We start from the raw sequence: 6,000 nt of genomic DNA, 5'->3' as shown, positions 1-6,000 counted from the left end.
AGCTGTTTTGGTCACTGCTATTATTTGTAATATATTATGTTATTTGTAATCAGCACAAATTATCTGTCCCCATATGATAAAATCCACCATCCTCCCTGATTATATTTTACAACTCGAGTACTGGGTAGAAGTGCCAACTGCGTGACAGACTGCCCGTCTTTTTAGGACCAAAGTCTTGTCTTTAGAGGTAGAGCCGGATATCTGGGGTTTCAGGTTATCAATCACGTGAACTGATGACGGACGAAGGTTAAGTTTGCAGATGAACTGTATACGGCTTCATTATAAAGTCACCAAAAACCTTTTTATCTGTCTGTGATGATTCGAGGTTTCACCAGAGTTCCTGGTAAAAGGTCATGTACCCTTCTGTGATAACAGGCATTAATATGGAAAAGTACATTAAGATTTTATAGCAACATATGCTGCCTTCAGGACCGGATCTTTTCCAGGGCAGTCCATGCATTTTTCAACAAGACAGTGCAAATCCAGATTGTGCATAAATTAAAAAGGCATGGTTGAGGAAGAAGAGGATGCGATTCTGCTGTCCCAAACGGGGAATTTGCTAAAAGGGAAAATATGAAAACTAAGCCCATTCTTTTGTACACCTTAAGATGGATTTGCAAGAAGAATGAGACAAAATAACTGAAATAATTTATAGCTTGCTTATTTCTTGAAGCCAAAAAGCTTTTTTAGTGTCGTGAGATTTCTTTAATTTCCCAACATATTTTTGGAATGTGTTACAGGCTTAAAATGCATAAATGTAATATACAATAGACATAAGTAAACAAAGTGAAGAGAAAAACATGAAACATCTTGGGTACATCTCGTCTGAAAGATATCTTATATTAGAACCTCCATTGTTGGTGTGTTTGCTGTTCTAACTGCTCACACCAGTTTCTTTTAGTCCAACTTTGTATTTAAAGCCCAGCGTCTCTTTTATTGGCTGGTAGGTGTTTGTGTCAGGTTTTTAGCTGTCATCCTGTTCCCTGTGTCGCTGCGTCCTGCCAGCTCTCCCCGGGGCTTTCCTGCGGTGTAGGAAGACATTTCCAGTATTGCTTGCTTCTACATTTTGGTCTTACCTACACCTCAACATAGAGTGCATTTACATGGGAAGTTAATTCCTCTTAAATTCAGAATTAGAAATTAAATCCGATTTAAAATGAGTAAAAATGACCGTATAAACACCTAATTCCGAATAAAAATGGCCATTCCAAATTAAACTTAATTCCGAAGTAAGTGGCTGGTTTATTCTGATTTTAAATCTGAATAGAATAATTCCGCAATCATGTATTCACTCATTCCGCTTTAAATTAATTCCGGTCTTTCTTTCTGCTCGTTCCCTCGCCCGTCTGTCTCCATGACGCTTATATTCCGCGCTGGGCTGGTTTTCAATTCAATTCAATTCAATTTTATTTAAAAAGGGACAGTGTACAGTTAAAACATAAATGTTGCCATCTGATGCACTGTACCAGATTATAGCTTTAAGCTAATTTGCATCTGCAGTCCCTTGGCAGGTCACAATAAAAAAGAAATACATTAACAAGTAATACAATACCAAGAAAAATACACGGCTATTTAGAACACAATTTAAAACAACATGGCTGCACACATCTGCGTGCAATCCCCCCCACCCTGACACGCACCCACCCATCCACCCCTTATCCCACATACACACACCCAGAAGAGAGCCCAAATGAATGGTTACAGAGCTGAGCTGCTTTTATCAGATTTTTCAGGTTGGCTTTAAAGACTCTGAGAGAGCTACTGCTCCTTACAGTATCAGGTAAGGTATTCCACTGGTTTGTGGCTCTTACAGAAAAAGCTGATTGCCCAGTTACAGTGCGGCGAAATGGTATAGTGCAATCTAGTATTAAGGATATCCTAGTGGACCTGATGGAGCTTAACGGGCGAGTGTGAACAAAGTCACACAATGGCTGTGGGGCCAAACCATTTACAATTTAAAAACCAAACAAAGTTCCAAATAGACGCAGTCGTTTGCACAATCGTTTTAAAGTCTTATACTGATAATAATTCCATGCTGATGTGCCAAAAGATTAAGTATTTCCTTATTTGTGAAACTGATACCAAAATATAACTTCACAAGATGCTCAATATTCCTCATTTTAACACAGATGTTCTTCCTGTTAGAGTTCTCATAAATTACCACTTTATTCTCATAATACTACGACTTTATTCTCATAATATTATAACTTTATTCTCGCAACATTATGACTTTATTCTCGTAATTTCCGATTTTTTTTCTGTCTTAGTTTGGCCCTAATACTCCGTCGTACATTAGATGTCAGTACACTGCAGACGTTTTATTTTTTCATCGTGTACTTGTGACTATACAGTACATGTGTGTTTTTTCCAAATACGGAGTCATACACTTGTCTCCAGGAACATTGGTTTCTTTTATAAATGTTAAAAAGATGTAAAAACGTTAAAAATTGGACACTGATAGTGCCTGACTTTGATGTGTGCGTGTGTGTGTGTGTGTGTGTGTGTCTGTGTCTGTGTCTGTGTGCGTATGTGGGTGCGTGTGTGTGCGGGTGCGTGTGTGTGTGTGTGTGTGTGTGTGTGTGTGTGTGTGTGTGTCTGTGTGCGTATGCGGGTGCGTGTGTGTGCGGGTGCGTGTGTGTGTGTGTGTGTGTGTGTGTGTGTGTGTGTGTGTGTGTGTGTGTCTGTGTGCGTATGCGGGTGCGTGTGTGTGCGGGTGCGTGTGTGTGTTTGAGCCTGGAGCCTTGCAGTGATCTGGGTTTAATTTGACCAGTCAGCCGGTCGAAGCCGGGGCTTCAGCAAATATGTGTGTGTGAGTGTGAGGGCTGGCCTTGGAGTTGAGGTGAGGCAGAGATCAATGCGGAGGCAAACAGAAAGGTTGAGAAAAAAACCTGCCGTCCTCCGCCTTCTCTCCCTCATCCTTCTTTAGCTCGCTACCCTCCTCTTGTTCTTCAGCCGCTCCCCAATACTTTCCTTTCCCAGAGCTAATAACAAGTGTGTGTGTGTGTGTGTGTGTGTGTGTGTGTGTGTGTGTGTGTGTGTGTGTGTGTGTGTGTGTGTGTGTGTGTGTGTGTGTGTGTGTGTGTGTGTGTGTGTGTGTGTGTGTGTGAGAGGAAAACCTATAAAGAGGAAAGCTTGATTGATCGCAAGCTAATAGCCAGAGTTAAGTCTCTGGCGCTCTCTGACTGACTGACTGACTGACTGGACAATATGCTTCCAGCCAAAACAAAAGCGAGGAGGTCCATCCATCTCCGGCAGCCTCAGCCTCTCAAACACAGAAAAACATCCATGTATAACGCGCCGTATATGATGAACGCACGAAAATAAACCTGAATACATCAACCTCTAAAGTGACTGAATCAGCACTGGCGTGCGCACGCGTGTGGGGGAGTGTGATGCAGCCCAACAGACAATAGTAATATCCATCCTGCAGGGTTTTAATTGGCTGGACGCTCATTACTAATACGATCACTATGGATCTCTGTGTTCTCTGTGGATTAACGTGTGAGTCTGCTGTGTGAGTGTGTGTGTGTGTGTGTGTTCGTGTAGGCGAGCAGTGCTGATTTCACTCTGCTGTTGTTTCGTGTCACTACACACACAGAGGCAGTGGGTACTGTAAATGTGTGCGTACAATACAAGGTCACGCCTCGGGGTAACTTTGCTGACATACACACACCTGCGAGTGTGGTCTCTGATCTTGTGACTTGCTGTCAAGGTAACTGTCATCAAGCCCGATGACTGATCAAAGAGGTATCCGACGGGACGGAGTGAGAACAAACATACCTGATCTGTCATGCACACCAGCAGGGTGACAGTGCGCTACGACAAAGACTCTCAACGTCTTTCTCATCCCTGGCAGATTAACAGCAGTTTTTTATGCTGAGCTTTGAAGCAGATGGATTACAAAAACAAAAAATCTGTTTAAATGCACACAGAGCACAGATGTGTGCGTCTCAAGGGATGATTGGCATTGGTTCAAGAACATAGCACAGCTCTGTCACCTCGTCTGGCGCCACCATCGTTCAGATGTTCAGGGTTGTGTCACATCACAGACCCAGATCGGAGAAAGAAGTGTTGTGCTTTCCATTTGTACTTGGAAGTCAGAATTCCGTCGTTCCTAATTGGAAGTTTCAACCAGAATGGACCCGGTGGTTGGAAATCTAACTGGGATAGTTTGAGTTTCCTCTGCTGGTTGCGAAGAGCATCTCTGAATGCACAACACCGGAACCTGCAGCAAGGGAGTGAGAAGGGCAGGGTAACAGCCCAGTCAGGCGGGGGAGAGATTTGTCCCTCAAGACTCCTCTCCCTGGCCCTGTCCCTTTTCAACCTTTCCCCGACCCTGCACCCCAACCTGGGGCTTGCTGATTGGGCCGGAGCTTCGGGAGCTGCGTGCTGGCCTGCGGTTCCCACCCCCGGTCATCCCGCTTCTGCTTCCACCTGCCCTGCGGTCCTGCCAGTCTGGCCTTCGGCAGGATGGTCCCCCCTTATGAGCCTGGTCCTGTTCAAGGTTTCTTCCCTCCTAAAGGGGAGTTTTTCTTGCCACTGTTTGGCTTAAGGCTTTTCTCCCACTAGGGGAGTTTTTACCTGCCATTGTTTATGTAATAATTGCTCTGGGTTTATGTTTCTAGGTCTCTGGAAAGCGTCTGGAGACAACTTTTGTTGTATTAGACGCTATATAAATAAAATTGAATTGAATTGAATTGAACTGAATTGATTTGAGAAAACTCATCTTCAGCAACTCTGGAATCCAACATGGCTGATACTCTCATCAATAAAGTAAAGACGCAGTTAAGTTTGTTTGAATTACACATGTACTTGTTTGCTTGCTATCAGTGGGACATGTTGCTGTCTATGTAACATAACACCTTTTGGTCTCAGTGAGTTTTGTTAACAGCAGCAGCTAATCCACTGACAAATGCGACAAATGTCATGCCTCCTCCTGCAATCTAACCCATATGTTCTACTCTTGCCCACTACTTTCTCAGTTTTGGTTGAATTATTTTGACACCATGTCAAAAATACTTTCAGTGAATATAAAAGTCTCCCCCCATGTTGCCGTATTCGGGCTCCCAGTGGACCATAGCCGGTTTACTTCAACTCAACTAGACATTTTAGCTTTTACTTCCTTACTGGCAAAACGCCTCCTTCTTCTCCACCGGAAATCGACTAAGGCTCCTCTAGTACTAGTAGTAGAGTACTCTAGTACTACAGTACTCTAGTACTCAGTGGCTCAACGATACCATGTTTTTTCTGAAGCTGGAAAAAAACAGATACTCAATGAAAGGTAGCTCTAACCAATTTTATAACAGGTGGCTTCCCTTTCTTACATTCTTCCTCTCTCCAGTCCCTGCCCCCTGAGTGACGGACGCCCCCCTCCCTTTTTCTCTCTTTCTTCTTGCTTTTTATTTATTTGTTTACTTTTTCTTTGTTTTTTGTTTTGCTTTGTTGTTTTTTTCCTTTTTATTCATCTATTTTTTAATTTATACTGTGTAGCTTTAATACTTAATTATTACTTAAAATAATGTTCAGTTAATTATTAGGCCCCGAGCACTTACAGTGGGAAGGCCCTATTGTATCTGTAGGAATTTCTTTCTTTCTTTCTTTCTTTCTTTCTTTCTTTCTTTCTTTCTTTCTTTCTTTCTTTCTTTCTTTCTTTCTTTCTTTCTTTCTTTCTTTCTTTCTTTCTTTCTTTCTTTCTTTCTTTCTTTCTTTCTTTCTTTCTTTCTTTCTTCTCTCGGTCAATCTACGCACCTACTCTCAACTATGGTCATGAACTTTGGGTAGTGACCGAAAGGACAAGATCGCGGATACAAGCGGCCGAGATGAGTTTCCTCCGCAGGGTGGCTGGACGCTCCCTTAGAGATGAGTTTCCTCCGCAGGGTGGCTGGACGCTCCCTTAGAGATGAGTTTCCTCCGCAGGGTGGCTGGACGCTCCCTTAGAGATAGGGTGAGGAGTTCGGTCACCCGGGAGGAGCTCGGAGTTGAGCAGCTGCTCCTTCACAT

This window comes from Cololabis saira, chromosome 5 (genome assembly GCF_033807715.1).
Source record: "Cololabis saira isolate AMF1-May2022 chromosome 5, fColSai1.1, whole genome shotgun sequence".
Lineage (NCBI taxonomy): Eukaryota > Metazoa > Chordata > Actinopteri > Beloniformes > Belonidae > Cololabis > Cololabis saira.
Note: the sequence above shows the minus strand (reverse complement) of the source record.